Source organism: Schistocerca cancellata, chromosome 4, assembly GCF_023864275.1.
Source record: "Schistocerca cancellata isolate TAMUIC-IGC-003103 chromosome 4, iqSchCanc2.1, whole genome shotgun sequence".
Lineage (NCBI taxonomy): Eukaryota > Metazoa > Arthropoda > Insecta > Orthoptera > Acrididae > Schistocerca > Schistocerca cancellata.
Window position 1 is genome coordinate 879083094 of NC_064629.1, and position 27736 is coordinate 879110829.

Sequence of the window (27736 nt, forward strand, 5' to 3'; positions counted from 1 at the left end):
GCAAAATACTCAGAAAATATCTTATACGTCCTCTGAAATTTTGTCAGCGGAGTTCGGGTGCAGCCTAGTTGAGACACGACTGCCTCCTATCGGTGCGGTCTGTAACTAGTCTGTAGCAGATACCGTAGAACAAAACCGGAAGACATATTCTGTCGTGTAATTGTCACTGGAAACTGCGACATGAGGCTTTGACACGAGAGTAGGCTGTGACGCAAGGCGGTAGTCTTAGGGCTGCAGAAAAGTGGGGGTTACGTAATAAGGGGGCGGTAGTGCGGTGACAGCGCCGCCGCCGTGCCGGCTTCTGGTAAGAGAAGCTGTGGCGCGCACAAATGAGCCACATTGAGGAACACGGGCCGCTCTAAATTACGGCCCAGCCTGTTTGAATTGCAAGGAGTGTCTAGAATAAGACAAGACAGATTGAGACGTCGTGTTCATTCCGGAGAGCGGCCGGAATTACAGCAGCCTCCTGATGGATTCCGTAGGGGGCGGAAGCGAGCGCAGGAGGGGCCGGAGGGGAGGGGCGCCGGAGTGGGGGAAGGCAGCGCGCCTCTCGCAGTCTTTCGCTCCCACCGTGCGTCACAACTTCGCCAAGTGCTCCCGACCAAATTAATTCCGGGCACAATCCCGCTTCCCCGCGAGAGCTACCTTCAAATATTAAAATGAACGCCGCCGCCGTCAGCTCGGCTTTACAATTATCGTTATTACGAAGGCGCGGCGAAGCTCCCAGCTCCATCAAAGAACTCTTAGTCTGTTTCCGCGCCACTGCGTCAATATAAGGAGCCACAATTTCTTGTAAATTGTCCAGTCTTCCATCTGCAGCACCCACCATCCTACACTTACCAGATTCCTAGAATGGTCCACGTTTGGCACAAGGTGTACAACTTTGTTTCCGCCGTTCTTTCTCCTACATTTAAGGGGCTCCGGAACGCCCTATACTTGCAATGTTAAAATAACGCTTATAAATTACATCTTTCCTCACAAAGTATTTGAGGTAGGAAGTTGAACTTTTTACAGATTATTTATTGGAATATGGGCTACAACTTAACACAGGAATTTTACAAAATTTTAGTTCAGTTATTAAAGATGATTTTTTTTCAATTGTAATGAAAATTCACAACATTTTTTTGCAATTTTTTATTTGTATATTCAAAAATATACAGTTTTTTGGAAAAAGGCTGTGTTAAATTATGCAGAAGGTACTGTGTAACATTTACTGAAAGTTTGAAACAAATATGTTTGGAAGAACCTTAGAAAACATGTAATTAGTGTGAGAAAATAAAAGTTTTGCGAATCGAGCGACAAAGATTGGATTAACTTTTTAGTGCATTCCAGGTCCATAGGATGGATTATCTTCATCCTCTGCAAACTCCTCCTCCAGCTTCCTCTTGTTCCTCCTCCTGTTTACTCTTGCTTGTATTTCTAGACTCTTTACAGCCCTGTCTGCAGCCCTAAGGCGTTCCTTGTCTAAAGCAAGCATCGCTCGTACCATGTTAGAACCTATCTTCATTCCCATATTTCTAAATACCTTGCACCTTACAATGTTGCCATCATTGAAAGTCGCAACAGCATCATACACACCAAAGTGAAGTGTTTCTATTCCAACAAATACAGTCTTGGGGATTCTCGACCATATAACACTATTTACACTTTCATTGGGGTTTTGAGTTTTTCCGTGAATACACTTTTTCAACAGTTCAGGTGCTGCTAAGTCTCTGAAAATAGGTTAGCCACAACACATACTTTATCTCACATCACTAAAATGTACCTGATGAACACGGACGTTAATAATAACACCATTTGACAGCAGTTTAACAGCGCCACAATGGGTCACGCCCATGTAGAACACATTTCAAAAACAATTTAAAAATAGTTGTAGTCTTCGGAATTGAATAAATTATATATCTATTAAAAGGTAATAGTCTGCAGATTCAGAAAACGCAAAAAAGTAAAAATTGAACTTTGCATGATTTTGAGCCTTTCCGGAGCCCCTTAAGGCTTTAATGAAACAAATTGGTTACACATGCATCATTCAAAGTATTTTCCATCGCTGGTCATTACCTTCTCCCATCTTTCGGGCAGTGTACGATTCCCGTGTCGAAAAAAATATTCATCTTTTGAAGCGATCCACGAATCGATTGAATTTGTGACTTCTTCATGAGATCGGAAGTGTTGGTCAGCCAGGCCGTGCGCCATTGATCTAAGCAGGTGATAGTCAGAGGGAACAATGTCTGGAGAATACGGCGGGTGGGGCAGGACTTCCCATTTTAACGTTTCCAAGTATGTTTTGACCTCTTTTGCAACGTGTGGTCGAGCGTTGTCGTGCTGCAAAATCACTTTATCGTGCCTCTCGTGTATTGCGGCCGTTTATCTTTTAATGCTACACTCAAACGCATTAATTGCGTTCGATAACGAGCACCTGTGATTGTTTCACTTGGTTTTACACCTCATAGTACACGACACCGAGCTGGTCCCAGGAAATGCAGACCACGATCTTGGAGCCGTGAATATTCGCTTTGGCCGTCGACGTAGAAGCATGGCCGGAATATCACCATGATGTTGTGCATTTAGGGTTATCGTAATGGACCTATTTTTCGTCCCCGGTCACAATGCGATGCGGAAATCATTTCCAGTTTTGCCTCTGAAGCAACTGTTCACAAACACACAAGCGCCGTTCAACGTCTCTTGGTTTCAGCTGACACGGGACCCACGTTCCTTCTTTCTGAATCATGCCCATAGCCTTGAGACGTTTTGAAATGGCTTGCTGCGTCACTCCCACCAATCGTACCAATTCTTCTTGAGTTTGACGTAAGTCTTCACTCAGCAATGTCTCCAGTTCTGCATCTTCGAAAACATTCTCTCTTCCACCTCTATGCCGGTCTACGACGTTAAAATCAGCGTTCTTGAAGCGTTGAAACCACTATCGATACGTTCTTTCACTAATAGCGTCCTTACCGTACGTACTTTAGAGCATTCGGTGAGAGTCAGCTGCTGTTTTCTTCATATTGAAACAAAACAGTAACACCTCCCGCAAATTACGAGAATTAGGCTCGTAAACTGACATTTTCAATCAAGAACAACTTTATGATGCAGACACAAATCGACTAATGTTTGAATGAGGTTATGTTGACCGAGGTCCAAGCTAACTGCCTGACGTCTGCGATATGTTTCTTTCGACCGCTACTTACCGTTGTCGCCACCTATCGACAAACGGCGGAAGGAAAGTTGTACACCTTGTACTAATAATTAAAATATAAAAACTGTACCAGTCATTCTTTGTTTCCTTTTTTTTCGAGCTTAGAACGACGAGTTTCAGGAATTTGTTCCCGTTTCCCAGTGCTATGACAGTTTACATTACTAGGGTATGTGATGTCTCCCTCTTAGTTGTTCTGCCTCCCTTGCCCTGCAGCCGTCATTTTATAGTTTTATGGTATCGTGCCTTCTTCATTACGGAGAAACGATACTTTGAGACATAGAGTGTGTGATACGTTCTGCGTAATGAAGGAGACACAATACCTTAAAACAGTAAAAAGGCGACTGCAGAACAACACACAGGCAGACATCACATAAAATAATAATGTAAAATCTCACAAAACTTGAAAATAGGAATACGATCCTGAAATGCATTGTGCTATGCATGAAAAAATGTTACCTGTTCAGTGGTTCATTGAATAATTATTGACCCAGTTGCAGGCCTCCGAAAAACTTGCTTGTGATGAATGAAATTAAATATTTGTACAACATAAAAATTCTATGCAATTTTCCTCCCTGCTTCGTTAGGCGATGAGGCTCAACTCACACCCGCTCTATCAACGCCACTTCTATCAGAAACCAGAACCAAAATTTCATCCCAGGAATTAGTGAAATGAGGAGGAGATGCAATCGAATTCCATTCTCGAATCCAGTATGAACAATTATACATTGTGGTTGCATGTAAAGTCTGAATGAGCTCTACCATACAAACATCCCACACATAGTGGTCACTGGGGTTTTCTCAGCGTGACTGATTATTGGTGTGCATTTCGGTGTTCAGCTGACATGATTTTCCATTTTTCTGATTGATATTTCGACGTCCGACTCAATCGTCTTCTTCAGATACTGCTACCTACGTTATGCGCGCTCGAAGCCTGGACCAGTGATTACGCCTAATGTCACAGCTCGAGGCAACTTATGACATAATCAAGCCTGATGCATATTAGAATCCTTCGATATCGGTGGGTATTGATCACTTCATTTATAAAAATAAAATCTCTGTCTGAATCGATTTCCGCGTAAACTATATACTTTGTAAGCTATTGCTTTCATATAATGTGAATTGAACCATTTTATAGTTAATTAATAAAAAATATAAATACATCAATTTTGTAAATCAAATAATGGAAAATCCAGGATTGAATGTAACAATATTACGAGAAGGTAAGTTGTTACTCACCATATAGCGGAGATACTGTGTCGCAGATGGGCACAACAAAAAGACTCTCACAATCAAAGCTTTCGGCCGTTAAGGCCTTCGTCAGCAATAGACAGATATACGCACAGACACACACACACACACGCTCACACAAACGCAAATCGCACACACGACTGCTGTCTCAGGCAACTGAAACCACACAATTCTGTAAAGTCATTTGCAATAACGATTTGACTAAATTTATTAACATTTACGTAAAAATGTGTGGAAAGCACATTGAAATACTTTCGTTGACAGCCATGTAAATGCTCAGACTTTTCGCTTCTATCTCGCGCCTGCCAGGAAGAGATGTGGTGTTAGTGAGTCCTGTGGAATCGCTTATAATAGAGAGACAACTTTGGACTGTTGTAAAAGAGATACATGTTTGTGCGGTCGTAGGGTATTATCTTTCTGTGAAAGTTGGTTTATCGTTGTGAGACAGTTTACTATGAAAAAATAGGGAAGACAAGACGTCAGGAGAAACTTTTATAATCCAAGTTAAACTTCGTGATTAATTTCTTCTAACTGACAAAGCCTGTGCCAATAGTCGCACCAAGAAGAAGACAACGAAGCCAAAATAAAACCAGCTGAGAGTCAGATTTTATAACTTATCAATGTGGGTATGTCAAATTTCTGTTTTACGAAAAATGACAAATATCTGTTAAGCTGATAAGTCATTAGTAGGCCTAATGTAGACTGTATTGAAAGAGAGCGTCACAACGTGTAGAAGACGAGTGGATTGGTCCGTGAAATATTGTTCAAGAAAATGGTATAGACATGTCATTTGAACATCCAGAACAACACCATTAATGGCTCAGTTCTTGTAAAATATACAAATAAGCTTATTTTTGTTCAGTTCCGTACACGTTTTTTATTCGCGTGACACTCAGTTTTAATCCCCTCTGAGATTACGTTCAGATGTCGTTACAAGGGACCGAGAAAAATGAAGTGTTTGTGGGGCGGCAAGTGTTAATCATGAAATGATCTTCGATAAACAAAAGCAAGAAAATGTAACAGAAGCTACCTCGTAATCAGACGTATCACTTGATGCCTTACACACTTCTTACGATGCAGCTTGTTTTATCCAGGTGACTTTTCGTACAATCTTACTATCTAGGAAGTCTACTTCCAGAGACGTAACACTTATAGCAACAGGGTACTCAGCATCGATGCGGAAACACAAAAAAATCAAACAACTCCTTACATTACGCCATTAGAATGAAACAAGTTATTCAATGAATCCAACAGAAGAGATATTAGCGGATATGAATCATGAAATAATACGCTAAAAATGTCTGACCTGTGAATCTGTGAATTATTCTCGGTTTTCGCTAGTAAACTGGATAAAAAAACAAAGATATATAAAATAAGAAGAATATTGTGTGTCTGTCGCAAGAACCACCACAGCCTGCAGTTTTAAGGCTCCTTTCTTTCAGGCATATTTTCGATAGAGTGACCACCGCTGGAGACAGACTGTTCAAATGGTTCAAATGGCTCTGAGCACTATGGGACTTAACATCTGAGGTCATCAGTCCCCTACACTTAGAACTACTTAAACCTAACTAACCTAAGGACATCACATACATCCGTGCACGAGGCAGGATTCGAGCCTGCGACAGTAGCGGTCACGCAGTTCCAGACTGAAGCGCCTAGAACTGTTCGGCCACTCTGCCCGGCCAGACAGACTATTACTGCAGGGTTCATACCTGACTGCAGCTACGTCTCCAACAAACTATATGTGAACATTTGCTGTGTTTCGATTTTGATTTGTTAGAAGATGGTTAGTCAAGCGAAACTAGTCCAGGAATGAAATGTTGTTCTAAAACAGCATTCAGTGTTCGTTTTCACGGCAAGACGACATTCGTCGAGTATTTCTAGGCAGTGGTTTAAACGGGGCTAGAATGTTTACTCAAGCGCCTCTGCACGTGCTGTAATTACTCTACTCTTGCCTTGGCGGTCCCTATGGGAAGGATTCGCAGTGGAATGTAATATGATGCTAGATTCATCACTTAAAGTAGGTTCTAGAGACTTTATACGTAAGCTTTCACGGGATAGTTTGCATCTGTCTTCACGCGTCGGCCAGTTCAGTTCTTCCACCTTCTTCGTGACGCTATCCAATGGATCGAACAAACCTGTAACCATTCGTGCTGACCTTGTTTGTATCCGTTTATATCCGCAGTGAGTCCTGTTTGATATGGGTCCCACAAACTTGAGTAATATTGCAGGGTGCGTCGCACGAGTGTTTTCTACACAGTCTCCTTTGTAGATTGATTGCAGTTCCCTAATATTCTACCAATTAACCGCAGTGTGTCGCCTGCCACCTGCGGCTGAGCTTGTGTGATCATTCAATTTCATATTCCTACAAACTGATACACTCAGGTATTTGTACGAATTGACCTACTCCAATTGTGACTCATTGATGTTGTCACAGGTTACTCGTTTTTTGAAGTGTACAATTTTACATTTATGAACATTTAAAGCAAGTTGCCAATCTTTGCACCACTTTGAAAACTTATGAAGATCATGTTAAGTTAAGCAGTTATAAATCTGAAGGTTGGTTTGAACACAACATTAATTTAGTAAGCACGGATGTACTTCTGTAAAATCGCGCGCCGCAATGCGAAACATAATATTTCACATAAGAGTAGGAAAAAGTCTTTGGATACAGAGGTAAATGAAACCGAAACATTCCATTACAGGCAAGACCGATACTCACATGTCTACTCCTTCTCTACCGTCTAGAATACCTTTATTCATTTTTCGTTGTACGCCAAAGGAACAAGTCATTAAAGAATCGTGTACAGCTCTGCCACCAAGACTCGTTCATACAATGGCAATATTTAATTCATATCATGGACCACATGAAACAGTAACATGAGATCTGCAGTCAAATGACAGTTGTTTCTAACAGATTTACCACACCATAATATTCTGAAGCAATGTGGTACTTAAAACCTTTTACATTATAACACATACTTTGTTTCAGTTGCTTAACCTAAGTATCGAACCTTTAGAGTGATGAATTAAAACTCGCCCGGAATTCGTGCAGAAAACGGTAATACAGGGTGATCCAAAAGCCCGGAAAACCCTCATAAAATCCAAACCGAGCAGCAAACAGGAAAACAAAGTCCCTGCACATGAAGAAGGGGAAAGTCACTAACAGGCAGCCATCTTGAAAGCCGCCATCTTGGATTAAAGTAGAAAATTTCCAATGGGAAGGTGGTCATATGACATATAGACAGATAGAGAATTACGACATAAATACAATGACGTTGTTTTGAACATAGCTTTATTCATTATAACCAGTTATGTGTGGTAGCAGTGATACGCTCCGTAGCGTGAGTGTTGCGTACCGAAAAGGCATTAAGCCGACGCTACACACTCCCGAGAGAACACCAAGACTAACACATCCGGTTGAATTTGACCGCATGCATCAACAATAAGCTGCATAAAATGAACTAGATCCCGTACTTTCACGGCATAAACCAGTGCTTTGACGTGACTCCACAGGTAAAAATCCAAAGGAGTTAAATCTGGTGAACGTGGTCGCCACTCCACTACGACCAGTCCACTTTTGGGGGAATTGCACTTGCAGGTACTCCCGCAGACCGTACGGCTAACCCTACATTCTTGCGACATGGCTACGAGTTCGCCATTGCTCACTCTAACGAAATGATGCCAGCACACTCACTGTTGTTGCTTCATCGGTGGCGGATTTTGGTCTTCCAACTTTCGCTTTATCTGCGACGGAACCTGTTGCCCGGAAATTGGCCGAAAGTTTGGCAACTGCATTGAGGGAAGTGGATTGTCTGGTCGGTTGGCGACTTTTAAAATCCTCAGGAATGATCCGTGTGCTTTGTTCTCCTCGCATCAAGATGACTTCGACGCGGTCTTCTCGTGTTAATGACATTTTCGTCACCTGAAAATGAGGAAACAACGGTTAAAACGAGAGCATGAGTAAATGTTACCTAACTTTTAAACACATGTAACATGTCAGGCATGGAATTTGCACTTTGCACCGGCTATAACTATTTGATGCCTTTTCGGTACGGAACACTTACGCTACCGAGGGTATCACTGCTGCCACACATAACTGATTATAACTTGAGAATGAAAAAGCTATGTTCCAAATAACGTAATCGTTTTTCTTGTGAAATTCTCTGTCTGTCTGATATGTCACATAATCACCTTCCCATTGGAAATTTTCGAGTTTAATCCAAGATGGCGGCTTTCAAGGCGGCCGCCATGTTGATGCCACAGAACATAAGTTTCTCGCCCTCACCTACCTCACATGCAAGGAATTTGTTTTACTGTTTACCACTCGGTTTGGATTTTATGAGGGTGTTTGCGGACTTTTTGACCAACCTGAATTAACATCACGCAACGGGTATTCGACGTACTGAAGAGGTAGGCCCACGTGTTGTGTTAATTATCACAATCAGAAGAAACGAAAATACGAGGACCTAAATGTCCCAATATGACTTAATTCGGAATATACCGGCAGAACACGCACAGATTGGTAAGCAAAATCGGTAATTTTTAAGGACACAGATGTAGGCGACGACCTCCTGACTTCCACTTGTAGGTCGTTGCGCTTTTGGCAGATTTCTCTGCAGGGTGTATTTCCAGTGAGCAATATTTTCTGACCTTCAGAAAGTTGCTAATGATCACGAAGTCCCAAAATCACTACTTGGGGTAATTCTATTTCTGTCGCGTTGTAGCGTACCTAAGTTTCAGTTCTTTGCCGCGGTATGTTTAGACCATCATTTAGATGTTTATCTATCCGTGCATCCACATCTACATCTGTACGCTGAAAATTGCTGTTAATAGTGTGAAAGAGATTTTACCCTATCTGTTCTACTCAGGTATGGAGTCTGGGAAGAACTATCGTTTATAAGCCTGTTTGCAAGCTGTTACAGCTCTATTTTATCTAAAGGGTATGTCCAAGTGCCATTCATAGTGCTGACGAATCGTAGAATACACCATGAAAACCGGTTATTGCTATTTTTGAAGTAGATATTTGTAATGTAAACATATCAAACTAATGATAGACCCCATCACCTAGGAGATCTCGCGCTAATATTGCGCGAAATCGTCTCCAGCCTTGATAATGGCGAGGAAATGAGTACATGAGTTTCTTCAATTCTATCATATGGAGCTGAAGACAGTCGTTGACGGGAAAGGTGAGTTCCACGTTTCACCCACTGTTCCAAATAACCCTAGACATTTTCCTTGGAATGGATATTGGGTTATTTAGTGGGCCACTCGACGTACGGTAGGGTGCCTGAGTGTTCTCCGAATCATGAAAGTCTGTGTGCAGCCGTGTGAACTCCGCTGTTGTCGTCTTGGGAAACCGGAGTAACTACAGGAAACACATCATGCAGAAGCAGAAGAAAGGGCAACACTTGTTCAATGAGAATGTGGAAATAAACAACCTGGCTCATCTTGACGGTATCCTGAATCACTGGACCCGAGTCATCGTACGGAAAATGTCTCGTATAAAAAATATCGTAGAATTATCTCTGGTCACAACTACACCCACCACACACAGTGGGTTAAACGTCTCATTCGGCCGTCAAGGCACTAGACGTCTTGCGTCATTTGAAAGGCGAAGAAACCACAACTCTCGGAGTACAGTAAACGCTCTCGGTTAGCAATTGTCCAGTTTATGTGTTGTTTGGTCCACTGAAGATGTGCAGATTTATGTGCCGCTGTGAGCAGTGGCCTATAGCGAATTACACAACTCCATATTTCCAGTGCATGCAGTTGCCTTCGCCATGTTAGCACGGAAACTACAGTGTACCTGCATTCAATGGCAACAGCAATTCTTGCTGGGTTTGAAACGTTATTGACAAGGTGTGACATCTCCGGTTTCTGCGGGTTAGAATCTTTTTACGACAACTTTTCTTAAACTGTGTTACATAGCTGTGACTGGTAGACCATTCCCTGTACATGGTTCGTTCGATCCGCGTCTGTAGATCAGCAAATCGTGTAACGTCATTCACGGAGTGGTCATGGACACGTCCAAACACGGAAGCTTTCTTCTGCCATTCTGCCAAGTCTCCACGTCGACCAGTGTTACTGCGTGGATTCCGCACAACACACAATTTGACTGCCATTACTTACGTCAACTGTGAATGGTTGAGCGAGTGGCTGGTACCAGTTCTACATCTACAGTGCATCGAAGTGACAAGTCTGCTCAATTAAGGCGGTGACAAATACTTTGTCCACTGAGATTATTATGTTGCTGCACAAGTTCGTAGAGTTTTCCCGTAAGTTTAATAAACACCACAGAGACACATAGAAGAGACTTCACTCATCAATAGCATATTCTACATCGCTGTTTACAACAGTCTGCCAACTCTGGGGTTACTTTCTGATTCCACGACTGTAAAAATCACGTGGTTTTGAGGCGAATAATTCCCATTTTCATCGGGAAAGAAAGTTACTTGAAGTTTGTTTGATAGAGAGCTGAAGATGCGAAAATCTGAGGACGCAAGATCAGGTGAATAAGGCAGGTGCTGAATGACTTCCCAACGCAACTCCCGTGTAATGTTTTTTTTGTTTTTTCAGTCCAAACGAATGCGGGCGGGGGTTATCGTGCTGTAGCATCACTCCACGCAGTTTCCTGGTCGTTGTTCTCGGATTGCGTCTGCAAGACGTCTCAGTTGTTGACAATAAATGTTAGCGGCGATGGTTAAACCACGGGGAAGAAATTTGTAGTATACGACAGAGTCGTTGTTCCACTAGATTCATAACATTGTCTTTTTTGGATGCGCGCAGAACTTTGTTACGGGCTCAACGAATCCTCTCTTTTCCTTATGTCAGCATAAAGATATCATTTCACGTCACCTGTAACGATACAATGTAGGAATGGTCGGTATTCACGAGCCATCTGATGAAGGGTAAGGAAAGATGCATGTACGGCCACCCGCTGATGCTGGTGATTTTGGCTTAGAGCATGCGGTACCCATACGACCGATTTTTGAGCCTTCCCCATTGCATGCAAATGTCGCACGATGGTGGAATGATCACAGTTCATCACATTTTCTAGTTCTCGAGTACACTGACGTGGATAATTTTGTATTAATGCGTTTAAACGATCTTCATCTCACACCGAAGATCTTCCTGAACGTGCAGTATCACTAATGTCAAAACGATCCTCCTTAAAACGAAGAAAGCATTTAATTGCCGTGCTCTGTCCAATGGCATTTTCCCCATACACGCCGCAAATGTTTTTGGCTAACTCCGTTGCTGTCATCCATCTACTGAACACAAACAGAAGAATATGTCAGAAATGTTTGGATCTCTCCACTTGGCACTCCATTTTCTAGCGTTCACAGCTCCATTCACTATCTCCAAATGACCAAATGACAATATGTATACTCGAAAAAGAACAATGAACTACAAATGAAATGACAATCGGTAAATAAACCCACAGAAACAGGAATACCACCATGTATAACAAAAACGCTATGAACGTATTGCACCATCAAACTAACTTAGTTGGTTACACACTGTTTTTGTTTTTATAACAGATCTGAAGATAGCAGTAGCCGAAACCGGTCATAGTAAAATAAAAAAAAAAGTGGTCAAGGCGGACCTGTAAAATAAAGCAACTGTGTAAATTTAATAATCATTTCAGTAACACTTTGTTTGAAACGTGTGAAGAAAAATTGGTAATGCTTCTAGTGCCATCACCGTTACTAACCCTGATATCCCAATGGAGGTAGGAGAGGCACACTGCAATCAGGTGTGGCCCCATTGATTTTTATTATTCTTGCAGATCTAGAATTCGGTTATGAATAGTCATCTTCGGTGGATTAGAGTTACAATTGAACACAGTGGCAGCAGTACATATCACCAAATGCTCTTACAGGTGTGTAGTAGTAGGACGTTTCCTTCTGCCTATACACCTGCCTATACACATGCGTGGTGACCCGTACTGCAACGAGTCTGCTGAATTGTAGCTATTTATAGCCGAAATCTAGATTTACAAGAATAATACAAAGTAATGGATTTGCGACTGAGTGCTGTGTGCCTCTCTTTCCTTACAGTCTACGGTCGCTGTGCACAACGGTTCCTTATGGAATCTAAGTTGTGTAATGGAGGTGGTACGTCGGTTAGGATACAGGATTTGAATTCAGAAGTAGTTCGACTTTATTTCTGCTCCATTAAATTTCGGGCATGCAGCTGCATAAATTCTAATTATTCTTTTAATATTTCGGCTGTATATCGTTCAGTCATCTTCAGAGTGACCCGAAAGACTGACGATCCGTCCACTTAAACTCGCAGACCGTACTGCGGGCCAGATACACAACCGCCAGCGACGTTATTGACGGCAAAGAAATAAACATATACTGTATATGAATTAGATCTGTGGCTATGCGTTGGATCCACGCAGGGATATCGATGTGTCACTGTGAGCTGCGCTGTCTTTGCAAATGTATAACAGAAAGCGCCGGATTCCTTGATATCGAAGCTGTAACCGCTATCTCTGTTAATTGAATTCGTTGCCCAATGAATTTCAGTTGCTTCTTTAACACAGAGTCCCAAAAAGATGAGGTAGACGCGAAATTTTCGACGTTTCCGTAGAACGAAACCAGTATCAACAGCGTGCTCTGCCACAGCCGATTTATTGGGCTGTAAGAGTCGGCTGTACCTGCGCTGTTCCACGCATCGTTGATGGACTGTACGATTTGTTTGGCCGATGTATGAAAGGTCACATTCGCAGGGGATCTTGTAAACCCCAACCTTCCGAAGCATCAAATCATCCGTGACTGGAGCGTCAGTCTTTCGACTCACTCTGAAGACAGCTTGACGATATGCAGCTGAAATATTAAAAGAAGAAGCGGAATTTATGCAGCTGCACGCCCGAAATTTAACAGAGAAGTAATAGCGCCTCGAAAACATGAAAATGCACCACTTTATTTCTGTTTAAGTCGTACTGGTTTAAATTATCAGCAGTTTCTGCAAATCATTTAGCGGTTACCAATTGCTCCCTTCTCCTGCCAATAGAACAGGCACTAAATCACTAATGATTTGCCAATTGGGGAAACTTTAAACAATCCCTGAGGAAAAATGCTTATTTAAGCTTATTATGCTGGTACTGACCCTACCACTAATAATGCCAATACTAGTAATAATATATCTACAATTACTTAAAAGGTACATAATGTGATCTAAAGCATCAAGATACCAACCACCGATCGTTTGGAAGTTGCCAGCCATGTCCCTAACAGTATGTCGGACTAACTGCTAACTGTTAACTGCTAACTGCACGTAACTCGTGAGAAGATTTTACACTAACTTCCGATACATTGAAAGCGCAATATGATCTCATTCGAGTTATAATTGTTCTCGTGTCAGAAACTTAACTCAGAAACATTACATGATATAATATTTGACCAAAGATGGCCACGTCAAATGTCTCTCTCGAGGACTGATAAAAGTCTTCTTCCCAGCAACAGTTTGGACGCAGTCGACGTTGAAGCAAGTGTTGAACTATCTGATCTCCTCCACAGACAGTGTCTTTTTTGTCGTAGCCCCATTTTTCTATATTAAACCTGGATCTGCCCACTTCTAATGGAAATCTTCCCAAGGACTTCCATGTCAACCATTCTTTGTCATAACTAGTTCAGATTCTCTTTTCCAACCAGCGAGAAACGGGGCCTTAGCTTTCCACAGTTGTCTGATGTTCTGAAAAAGCTCTTCTTGGATTGCGTGTGATGGGTGAGCTACCTCCTGCTCCATTTTCTTCCTTGTTCGCAGCTATTTCTCTTCGAACATAAGGTGGAGCTTCTCCTGTCAGGTGGTAAAGCCATAATGTTGAAGTGAATTAAAAGCGGTCTGTTCGAAGTATGAGAACCGAGGGCTACATCCATCTGTCTGGTATGACTTTAGTTATACCAAACAGCATAGGTGTACTCTGTAGCGAATAACACACTATCATCGCTGAAGTTCGAACTGTTCAGCTTGACAACACCGCTGAGAACCAGCCACTTTTCTAAGGCGATTGTTCCTGGTGGAAACTTTCAACTTGACGTGCATCCAACACTTCTTGTGTGTAAGGGATCTTTTCGAGTGTCATTCCTAGATATTTTGAGATATTACATTGTTTCATTTCAACATCTGGCCAGACCACCTTCAATTTCTGAGTGGCTTCCCGGTTTCTCTAAAGGAAAGCACATACTTGTGTCTTAGATGGTTTTGTTTTAAGATGGCTTGTACTGTAGTATCTTGACACCTTCCCCCCTCCCCCCCCCCCCAGACCGCATCTCGTGGTCGTGCGGTAGCGTTCTCGCTTCCCACGCCCGGGTTCCCGGGTTCGATTCCCGGCGGGGTCAGGGATTTTCTCTGCCTCGTGATGGCTGGGTGTTGTGTGCTGTCCTTAGGTTAGTTAGGTTTAAGTAGTTCTAAGTTCTAGGGGACTGATGACCATAGATGTTAAGTCCCATAGTGCTCAGAGCCATTTGAACCATTTTTGAACCTTCCCCCCCCCCCCCCCAAGAGCATTAGTGAGAGTGTTTACCACTGATTCAAAGTGAGTTCTCTATGTGGCAAGATTGAGATCATCAGCATACTTGAAACTCCTGCTATTGGAGGCTTTATGTTCGTAATTTGTACATCTACTGAACAAGATTGGGGCCACTGCACTTACTCGAGGGAGATCGTTCTTCTGTAACCTCCATCGTCTCTCCTGCCCTTGAAAGTCAACGTAGAACCTGCGATTCTAAAGAAGAATTGTGATGAACCTGGTTGAAATCGTTGGTCAAGCTGTGTGGCTCGGTTAACTGTAGCCGAAGGAAGACGGCGTCGCACGCTGCTTATGAGTCGACAAATACGAGGTGCATTCAAGTTCTAAGGCCTCCGATTTTTTTTTCTCCGGACTGGAAAGAGATAGAAACATACGCGTTGTTTTAAAATGACGCCGCGTTCATTGTCAATACGTCCCAGAGATGGCAGCACCGTACGGCTGATGGAATTTTACCGCCAGCGGCGAGAATGAGAACTGTTTTAAATACTTAAAATGGCGACGTTTTCCTTACTTGAACAGCGTGCAATCATTCGTTTTCTGAATTTGCGTCGTGTGAAACCAATTGAAATTCATCTACAATTGAAGGAGACATGTGGTGATGGAGTTATGGATGTGTCAAAAGTGCGTTCGTGGGTGCGACAGTTTAATGAAGGCAGAGCATCGTGTGACAACAAACCGAAACAACCTCGGGCTCACACAAGCCGATCTGACGACATGATCGAGAAAGTGGAGAGAATTGTTTTGGGGTATCGCCGAATGACTGTTGAACAGATCGCCTCCATTGTTGGCATTTCTGTGGGTTCTGTGCACACAATCCTGCATGACGACCTGAAAATGCGAAAACTGTCATCCAGGTGGGTACCACGACTGCTGACGGACGACCACACGGCTGCCCGTGTGGCATGTTGCCAAGCAATGTTGACGCGCAACGACAGCACGAATGGGACTTTCTTTTCGTCGGTTGTGACAATGGATGAGACGTAGATGCCTTTTTCAATCCAGAAACAAAGCGCCAGTCAGCTCAATGGAAGCACACAGTTTCACCGCCACCAAAAACATTTCGGGTAATCCCAGTGCTGAAAAAATGATGGTGTCCATGTTCTGGGACAGCGAGGGCGCAGTCCTTACCCATTGCGTTCCAAAGGGCACTACGGTAACAGATGCATCCTACAAAAATGTTTTGAAGAACAAATTCCTTCCTGCACTGCAACAAAAACGTCCGGGAAGGGCTGCGCGTGTGCTGGTTCACCAAGACAACGCACCCGCACATCGAGCTAACGTTACGCAACAGTTTCTTCGTGATAACAACTTTGAAGTAATTCCTCATGCTCCCTACTCACCTGACCTGTCTCCTAGTGACTTTTGGCTTTTTCCAACAATGAAAGACACTCTCCGTGGCCGCACATTCACCAGCCGTGCTGCTATTGCCTCAGCGATTTTCCAGTGGTCAAAACAGACTCCTAAAGAAGCCTTCGTCGCTGCCATGGAATCGTGGCGTCAGCGTTGTGAAAAATGTGTACGTCTGCAGGGCGATTACGTCGAGAAGTAACGCAAGTTTCATCAATTTCGGGTGAGTAGTTAATTAGAAAAAAGATCGGAGGACTCAGAACTTGAATGCACCTCGTACATTTGGATGGGTCACCGTCCTGGTCTGACAAGTGCTGTTGCCAAGCGGGATGCACTCAGTCCGTGTGCGGCCAACTGAGGAGCTGCTTGTTTGAGAAGTAGCGACACCGGAAACGAAAATTACCAACTGCCGGGAGAGCGGGGTGCTGACTATCTGTCCCTCTATATCAACATTCGGTGACGCCTATGGGCTGAGGATGACAGGGTTGCCGGTTGGTACACTTGGGCCTTCAAGGCCTGTTTCGGACGGCGTTTCTTTGTTTATGTCAAAAAATGACACTTAACTTTGGTACAATTCGATGTGTGGTACTTGGTGTCCTATCCCTAGAACAATGAAATCCAAGTAACTTTGCTGTCTCATGGCAGTCTACATCTACATCTACATCCATACTCCGCAAGCCACCTGACAGTGTGTGGCGGAGGGTACCGTGAGTACCTCTATCGGTTCTCCCTCCTATTCCAGTCTCGTATTGTTCGTGGAAAGAAGGATTGTCGGTATGCTTCTGTGTGGGCTCTAATCTCTCTGATTTTATCCTCATGGTCTCTTCGCGAGATATACGTAGGAGGGAGCAATATACTGCTTGACTCCTCGGTGAAGGTATGTTCTCGAAACTTTAACAAAAGCCCGTACCAAGCTACTTAGCGTCTCTCCTGCAGAGTCTTCCACTGGAGTTTATCTATCATCTCCGTAACGCTTTCGAGATTACTAAATGATCCTGTAACGAAGAGCGCTGCTCTCCGTTGGATCTTCTCTATCTCTTCTATCAACCCTATCTGGTACGAATCCCACACTGCTGAGCAGTATTCAAGCAGTGGGCGAACAAACGTACTGTAACCTACTTCCTTCGTTTTCGGATTGCATTTCCTTAGGATTCTTCCAATGAATCTCAGTCTGGCATCTGCTTTACCGACAATCAACTTTATATTATCATTCCATTTTAAATCACTCCTAATGCCTACTCCCAGATAATTTATGGAATTAACTGCTTCCAGTTGCTGACCTGCTATTTTGTAGCTAAACGATAAGGGATCTATCTTTCTATGTATTAGCAGCACATTACACTTGTCTACATTGAGATTCAGTTGCCATTGCCTGCACCATGCGTCAATTCGCTGCAGATCCTCCTGCATTTCAGTACAAGTTTCCATTGTTACAACCTCTCGATATACCACAGCATCATCCGCAAAAAGCCTCAGTGAACTTCCGATGTCATCCACAAGGTCATTTATGTATATTGTGAATAGCAACGGTCCTATGACACACCCCTGCGGCACACCTGAAATCATTCTTACTTCGGAAGACTTCTCTCCGTTGAGAATGACATGCTGCGTTCTGTTATCTAGGAACACTTCAATCCAATCACACAATTGGTCTGATAGTCCATATGCTCTTACTTTGTTCGTTAAACGACTGTGGGGAACTGTATCGAACGCCTTGCGGAAGTCAAGAAACACGGCATCTACCTGTGAACCCGCGTCTATGGCCCTCTGAGTCTCGTGGACGAATAGCGCGAGCTGGGTTTCACACGACCGTGTTTTTCGAAACCCATGCTGATTCCTACAGTCTATGATGTTGTTACTGTAACTGAAAGTAATGGTCAGGCACTCTGTCATCCTAGATCTATGTAAGTAGCGACTGCTAAGTCGGAAGGTAGTCTTCAGAATAATGTACTGAGCTGGCTGCAGGTATTGAACTCTCTAACTGCTGGATCGTAAGTTTTTTAGTGTTCGCGACGACTTACTTTGTGCCTGTTGGCGATAGAAATTCCATGTCCGCCAGCGCATGGCAAAGGGGGGGGGGGGGGGGGGGGGGAGGGGTGACAAGATGGTCGCCCGGCCACCATATACCACTAACGGCGTCAAATCCAGATGAACATGCCAAACCCGCGAAGATACGTTACACGGCCAGGAGGAAGAATAAGAGGGGGCAGAGAGACGCTTGGAAGTTAAACGGAGATTATTAGGGTTGAACATTTTTGGTCTAGTGCCTGGATCTTTGAATCTATCTCCGCGCAATCGGATTACTACGAGGCAGCTATCGGTAGCGTCGAAGTTGATTATTTGTCTTGGGGGATAAGGCGAGGCTACCGAACCTTAACAAGAACTATGTCACTAAAATAGACTGGTAATCCGGGTCTGCCAATTAACAGTTTCTGCGCAGAGAGTGGTATAGTTACACCACTTCCGATCTTCCGCGACAAGTCGATGCCAGGAAACAGGAGAAGGAAGCTGTTAGAAGCTAATCGCCCATTGTTCGGATTTGGAACCAGTAATCTTCGTGGCATCATTTCTGTCTCTCTTTAATACAATTGCTTAGTACAAAACACAGTAAATTGTACAATAAGCATTTTGCACTTCCTCAGTATCTACGAACGTGTTTGGGATTAGATTCAAGGAAAACTAAACAAAAAAAAAATGTTTTCCCAAACTAAAAAAAAAATTAATTTAACATAAGAATACAACTACAACCAAAATGAAAGTAATCCCTTCGAAATCTGATATCTTTGCTGTGGGTTGACATTCAGTACCGTGTTGCCCCATTCCACGCTTCGTAACGTGCTTAGATCTTCGTTGATGTGATCTCCACAAAGCGGTCGATACAAATAGCTGGTCAAACCTGTCTCCACTTCGGCAGTGGTCGTCTCACGATCAATCAGTATGCGAGGAGAGTTCCAACGACGACGCACTGCAAGTTTCCGCTGGTCCCAAGCATTCTCAATTAGATTCATGTCAGCAGATACCACGGATCATTCCATTCGCTCGGTTCCTGTCTCCTGGAGACAACTGTTCACGAGATATGTGAGGCATGCTCGTGCTTTATAGTGTTGAAATACCAACTCAACACCGAAATGATTGTAGGACTGGGCAGCAGGTTGTAGGATACTCTCCAGATGCTGCACAGCCTTCAAATTCCCCAAAATAGCCACGGGAGATTTCGGATATTCGTACAGGATACCTACCCTCCGGTCGAGTGTGATACGGTATACTCGTATTGAAGCAGAGGCTGGTTCATGTGTGGACGAAGTATTAGAATTCGAACCCCGATTACAGCACGCTGTTTCTCATTCATCGACATAGTTACGTTGCACATGGCCTTGTTACACGCTACAGTCGGAGCCTTCTAGCAACAAAGGGCTTCAGGCATGTAGACATGAATAATAAGGGTGTAGAATATTAATAACGTTTATTTTATTTACAAAGCCTTAAGAGCTTTCACAAAAAAACGGAGTCTTCACTTTTCAGTACGCCCTCGGATTCTCTATGTGATCAAAAGTATCCGGACATACCCAAAAACATAAGTTTTACATATTAGATGCATTGTGCTGCCACCTACTGCCAGGTACTCAATATCAGCGACCTCAGTAGTCATTAGACATAATGAGAGAGCAGAATGGGACGTTCCGCGGAACTCATGGACATCAAACGTGGTCACGTGATTGGGTGTCACTTATGTCATACGTCTGCACGCGAGATTTCCACACTCCTAAACATCCCTAGGTCTACTGTTTCCGATGTAATAGTGAAGTGGAAACGTGAAGGGACACGTACAGCACAAAAGCGTACAGGTCGACCTCGTCTGTCGACTGACAGAGACCGCCGACAGCTGAAGAGGATCGTAATGCGTAATAGGCAGATATCTGTCCAGACTATCACACAGGAATTCCAAACTGCATCAGGATCCACTGCAAGTACTATGACAATTAGGCGGTAGGTGAGAAAACTTGTATTTCATGGTCGAGTGGCTGCTCATAAGCCACGCATCACGACGGTAAATGCCAAACGACGCCTCGCTTGATGCAAGGAGCGTAAACAATGGACGATTGAACAGTGGAAAAAAGTTGTGTGGAGTGACAAATCACAGTACACAATGTAGCGATCCGATGGCAGGGTGTAGGTATGGCGAATGCCCGGTGAACATCAACTGCCAACAGTAAAATTCGGAGGTGGTGGTGTTATGGTATGGTCGTGTTTTTCATGGAGAGGGCTTGCCCCCCTTGTTGTTTTGCGTGGCACTATCACAGCACAGGCCTACACTGATATTTTAAGCACCTTCTTGCTTCCCACTGTTGAAGAGAAACTCGGAAATGGCGATTGCATCTCTCAACACGATCCAGCACCTGTTCATAATGTACGGCCTGTGGCGGAGTGGTTACACGACAATAACATCCCTGTAATGATCTGGCGTGCACAGAGTCCTGTCCTGAAACCTATCGAACACCTTTGGGATGTTTGGAACACCGACATTGTGCCAGGCTTCACCGAGCGACATCGATACCTCTCCTCAGTGCATCACTCTGTAAAGAATGGGCTCCCATGCCCAAGAAACCTTCCAGCACCTGATTGAAAGTATGCCTGCGAGAGTGGAAGCTGTCATCAATACTAAGGGTGGGCCAACACCATTTTGAATTCCAGCATTATCGATGAAGGGCGCCACGAACTTGTAAGTCATTTTCAGCCTGATGTCCGGATACTTTTGGTCACATAGTGTATTACTGGAAAGTACGTTGTTTACGTCAAAGGAGTTTTCGATGTAAGCACCGCTGTTGGTGTATTGCTAAAGGAAAAAGGGAAGCAAGAACAAAAACTACAACTTCCGGAATAGATTACAGACATTGCTTTTTGTGGAGTGCAGACTGCCCTCAGTATGACACTGCAAGGTGTGAACCAACTTATTTCTCATTTCATGGTGAAAGTGGATGCATTTAGAAAGGAAATCCCATTGTGGAAGGGACAACTTATGACAAGAAACTCCGTCTATTTCCCTAAGTTTACTGTTTCTAAAAAAAAAAAGCGAATTTTGAATAATCCATTGCGGCGTTGAAATAATTACACGATTAGCTTTCTAAATCTTTGAGGACACTGCCAACCTTAAATCTATTTTTGGCTATTTTCGAGACCGTTTCCTGGTTAAGCTGACATCGCCCCTGTGCATCTGTCGATGGAATTTGTCGATTCGGATTGTAATTCCCGTTTAAAAGGCAAAAATCTTTTAAATTAATACTGTGCAGGAACCCTGCGTTGTTTACCTCAGGAAGTTCTCACGTCTCCATAATCGAGCTGCAAAACAGACATCAATTTTTTGGTCAAAATACGTGCGTGAAAGGCTTTTTTCGATTATAAAATCAAGCAAGTCGTGATTACATGGCAACCTGAGTGAAGAAACTATGCGAAACTGTCTGCATCTGTCTATATGGCCGGCCGGAGTGGCCGAGTGGTTCTAGGCGCTTCAGTCTTGAACCGCGCGACCGCTACGGTCGCAGGTACGAATCGTGCCTCGGGCATGGATGTCCTTAGGTTAGTTAGGTTTAAGTAGTTCTAAGTTTGAAACGTCCCCTTTGAAAAATTATAAATGACTGAGGTTAAACTGACACACAATATTTTTAGCGCATCGCAATCTGATTTTCAAAAATCCCTACAAAAGAATGGCCGTGACTAATAGTAACCTATACCTTTCATGAATCACTTACCTCACAAAAATCTTCGCTACTCAAACTACTGCAGTACAGCGTGCGCCAATACTGCCAGCTGAATAAAAGACTCTAACTACTGATAGGCATAGTTATCAAATGAAAGATTTTGATAGAGAACAAACAATGTATTTGCCTTAATAGTACTCAAAAGTCATTATATCAGTTCATGACATCCAGTCTTACAAATTTACTGTCTCTGATGGACACACGTCCAGATCATCCGCTCTCAAAACTCTGCCATTTCTCTCCCCACGTCCACCACTGCTGGCGGCTCACCTCCAACTGCGCAACGCTACGCGCTGTTAACAGCCAACTGCCCAACACTACAATAGCAAATTCCAACAATGCAACCCAGCCACAGATTGCACACAGCACAGCCAGTGATTTTCATATAGGTAACGTGACGTTACCAACATAAAAACCTAAACAGCCTAATTACAAGTTCTAGGGGTCTGATGACCTCAGATGTTAAGTCTCATAGTGCTCAGAACCATTTAAACCATTTTAATCTGTCTATATGCCGACAGTTCGTGGCAGATATAAACTTTAATATGTCTTGGGAGTGCCAAAAATAATTAAATAATATTAAAACTGTTTTGTTTGCGACTTACGTTGAGAAATATAAGCCAAGTCGCATGCTGTATGCGGCAAAATGGTTCAAATGGCTCTGAGCACTATGGGACTTAACAGAGGAGGTCATCAGTCCTATAGAACTTAGAACTACTTAAACCTAACTAACCTAACGACATCACACACATCCATGCCCGAGGCAGGATTCGAACCTGCGACCGTAGAAGGCGCGCGGTTCCAGACTGAAGTGCCTAGAACCGCTCGGCCACCGCAGCCGGCGCTGTATGCGGCAGTTTCGCACTTCATACCCCCTCCCCTCCCACTCTTTCCACTTAGGCAGCGTGGAGTGGTAGAAGGCAAAGTGAGTCTGGAACGCGTGCTTGAACACTGCACGTGAGGCGAGTTCTTAGCCCGCTGTGATCATGCGTGCACAGTCTAAGCTTGACGCCGTCAAACAGAACACTCAAGCCACATCGTCCCTTTGACTAATGTAGGCTCATAACTTTCTACTGAACTACACTGAGAACGCACGCTTAGGCCGGCGAGCCAAAATCAGTGCGAGGACCACCTCTCTGCGAGACTGAATGCTCCGTGGCGGCGTTGTAGGCACGTGACGCTCTAAGGAAAGTATAGAAGCAGAACAGAGGCGAATGGAGAATCATTACAGCGACGATACGAGGAGCACATCCAGTGCCATAAACGACTTTGACAAAGGGTAGATTGTTATGAATCTGTGCCTTGAAACAAGCATCGCAGAAATGGGGATCTCACAGGCTGTTTATGTGCTGCTGTTGTGAGCATCTATGGAAAGTGGCTGAAGACCGGTGAAACCGCGAGAGGGTGGCAAGGTGTTGGACGTACACGACTCAACACAGATCGTGGAGGTCAGAGGCTAGCCCTACTCTTTAAAGAAAGGTAGGTGGCGATTTTTAGCTGATCCCAAGACAGAAAACAGCACTGGTGCAGACATACGTGTTTCGGATTACTCAGTTCAGGGCACATAGGTGAACATGGGCGCCCGCAGAAGACGACCCCTACGTGTTCACACGTTGACCCAACGATTCCGTCAATTACAATTACAGTGTCCACTGGATCATCGAGATAGGACCGTAGATCGATGTAAAAATCTGTCATCTGGTTGGATATTTCACGTTTACAATCTTAAGCACGGCTGCAGAGCAACTTCTGAAGAAGCCACATTGTGTAAAGGTTGAAACCAAGGTCAAGAGCTTTTGACAACTAACTTCAACTAGTGACTGTTTTTATTTCACGTATTATTTCACGTTTGTTGTTACACGAGTTCGATGGTCGTGTTCGGTTGTGTTGTCCTGGTCAATATGCTTTAATGGTAGAGTTGCGCACTACCAAAACTACGGTTCGTTAGTTTTGTCACAGTACATAAAGGACGTAGGACATGGTAGGATTACCAGATGTATTGGTAGCACTGGTAGGGAAAGAAACATAAATTAATGTGTGAGACAAAGTGGGAGCTGACGACTTCTCTCTGTTTTTTGTTTGTTCCTTTCTTTGTTCTGCACATAATCAGAGCCGCATATCGTTCAGAGTTAGTTCATCGTGTATTTTACGTACTTAGAAATATAAACTGCGTTTTACAAGTATAAAAATTATCTTATCGCCTAACTTCTGCGTTTTTATGTGGCCAAACTAATTAATTTTGATGCAAGTTCAGTTTACATGCACAGACATAAGAAAACCGATATAATTACTGTTATTATTTTGTAGTCTTCATCATGATCAAAGGCAAGAGTTTCCTGTTATTATTGATAAGTACGAAAGTTGTTTGTGAACCACAGAAACATGATTCATATAAGCTCAACGCAATTCTGAAGTGATGCTCGATATGTTTTTGTTTTGCTTTCTTTCTTTACCTTTTTTTGAGGAAATTGCGTTTTCTAGTGCTATGTGATAAATTTATATCGTTATATTATTATTATTATTATTATTATTATTATTAGTATTAGTATTATTACAACATCCCTCTGTTTCACGTTACAAATCAATGACTTTCGAATGAAACCCGAATTAAACACTGACAGCTTCAGTTTTGCTGTAAACAGTATTCAAATTTTAGTAACAGACAGGAGGATAATTATGTAGAACAAAAATGTTGCACAGATTATGTGGCCCTTTACATATCCTTTCTCAGGTTCTAGACGGTTGATTGCTTCCTGATCACACAGAAATCTAGTAAGACACTGATCGCATACGCAAACAAAGCGATAGAAATGAGTTAACGCCCGGCAGGTATGCAACACATCTAATAACGCGATTAAGATCTTAACTGACCAAAGCTACTAGAAAGAATACCATTGTCTGCGTCTATTTATGATAGTCTACATTGGTCTACGGTAGTTTTGTAATTCTATTTAAGGGACATTCATCTGTGCTTCTGTGGGACCTACGCTAGTAATCGAAGGCACTATGATAGCTATGGACTATGTGTACATTACTGTGGTCCACCTACATCCTCTCGTGTTCGATGTCTTTACTGACAGACATAACTCGGCGCCCATGAGCCATAGGCCAGTAATTTACGAGAAGTGCGTGACCTATGCGTAAAAATCTGGTACCACATACCTTCGGACTCCTACGAAAGGCTTGTCGAATCCATGCCACACACAATCGCTACTATATTGTTATAACGCTGATTCAGGACAGTGTTAATACGATGGCCATAATTTTTTGGATTATCAGGTACTTTTACCACCACAGCGCAGACGGCTATAGGTAACGAACTCCTGTGATCAAAAGAGAATTGAGAAAGAGATTTCCAATCCAAAAAATAAAGCTATCCACATCTCGTCTGTGAGGTAAAACTTTTCCGAGTGGGAAAGTTTTGTTCTCGCTAAAATTGGACGATTTTCCGGTTCATCTAGATCTTCTTGGTCGAGGTGTCCTCGCTGTCAGTGTTACTCCTCTGACAAGATGCGCTCGGGTGATAGGATTATGCAGATGAGTGGCAGACGAGGCTGTCGTCTTGGCGGCGCGGCGTGTGTGTGTGAACATAATTAGGACCTCGACGCTGACGCATCTTTGACGGCGCTAACGAGACGCGCGCGGCTGCACAATTAATGCTGCCGCCTCGGCTCACTTCGGCTGCGATCGGCGTCGCTCGGCGTCGCGGCCGACGGCTTGTCGCGAGTACAAATTGAAACCGGCGCACGTGGCGCAATTTCCTTAACGCAGTTTAGACGCGCTGCCGAGCCCGTCCCCCTCGCATCACTGTCTCCAGTCACAGGCACTTCCTGCTCGTTCCGGCGTCAAGTCGAAACGTCTTGCCGGAAACTGTTCGCTGGTGCGAGGAGTCTCGGAATAGCAAGTTGTATCCCAAGTATCACCTTGCCCTGCACAAAGTGAAACTGAATTACAGACTATTTGTGTAGAGTGCGACCCGAACTCCAGCGACAGTATTTAGGAAGTTATTCGGAGACATTTTCCGAGTAATTTTCTATCAAGAACAGAGTAATTTTATTTCGTTTAATTTCTTACCCCCATTTATCTTATTATTTGTATTGCACTAAAATATTTGTGCGTCATCTTTGGCAACAAGCTTATTCCTTTCAATAACGGTACTTACTGTTCACAGCAGAAAAGCTCAGTATACTTTTTAAATGGTTCAAATGGCTCTGAGCACTATGGGACTCAACTGCTGTGGTCATCAGTCCCCTAGAACTTAGAACCAATTAAACCTAACTAACCTAAGGACATCACACACATCCATGCCCGAGGCAGGATTCGAACCTGCGACCGTAGCAGCAGCGCGGCTCCGGACTGTAGCGCCTAGAACCGCATGTTTGAATCCAGTAGTATTTGATACTACTTCGGGTTTGCTTTTCCGATGGCGTTAACGGTACATAGGGTTGCACTCTACCAAACCAAGGGTTCGGTGGATTTGGTACACTACATAAATGACGTAGTAAATGGTAGGATTGTCGGTAGTGCTGGTAGAATTGGTAAACAAAGAAACACAAATGAATGTTTAAGACAGAAAATAGGAGCCGATACTTCTCTCCCTCTCTCCCTCTCTCCCTCTCTCTGTCTCTCTCTCTCTCTCTCGCTCTCTCTCTCTCTCTCTTTCTCGCCCTCTCTCCCTCTCTTTGTCTCTCTCTTTCACATAGTTAGATCCGCACATCATTCAGTGTTAGTCCACTGCGAATTTTATACTGAAGCGACAAAGAAATTGGTGTAGTCATGCCTGTTCAAATAGAGAGATATGTAAACAGACAAAACACGGCTCTGCGTTCGGCAATGCCTCTATAAGACAACAAGTGTCTGGTGCAGTTGTTAGATCGCTTACTGCTGCTACATTGACAGGCTATCAAGATTTAAGTGAGCTTGAACGTGGTCTAAGGGTCGGCACACGAGCGATGGGAAACAGCATCTCCGAGGTAGCGATGAAGTGGGGATTTCCCTGTACGACTATTTCACGAGTGTACCGCGAGTATCAGGAATCCGGTAAAACATCAAAATCCCGACATCGCTGAGGCTGGAAAGATATCCTGCAAGAACGGGACCTCCGACGACTGAAGAGAATCGTTCAATGTGACACAAGTGCAACCTTTTTGCAGAGTGCTGCAGATTTCAATGCTGGGCCATCAACAAGTGTCAGCGTGCGAACCATTCCTCGAAACATCATCGATATGGGCTTTCGGAGCCGAAGGCACACTCGTGTGCCCTTGATGACTGCACGACACAAAGCTTTACGCCTCTCCTGGGCCCGTCAACACCGACATTGGACTGTTCCTCACTGGAAACATATTGCCTGGTCGGACGAGTCTTGTTTCAAATTGTATCGAGCGGATAGACGTGTACGACTGTGGAGGCAACCTCATGAATCTATTGGGCCCTGCATGTCAGCAGGGGACTGTTCAAACTTGTGGAGGCTTCGTAATGGTGTGGGGAATGTGCAGTTGGAGTCATATGGGGCACCTGATACGTCTAGATACGACTCTGACAGGTGAGACGTACGTAAGCATCCTGTCTGATCACCTGCATCCATTCATGTCCATTGTGCATTCCGACGGACTTGGGCAATTTCAGCAAGACAGTGCGACACCCCATACG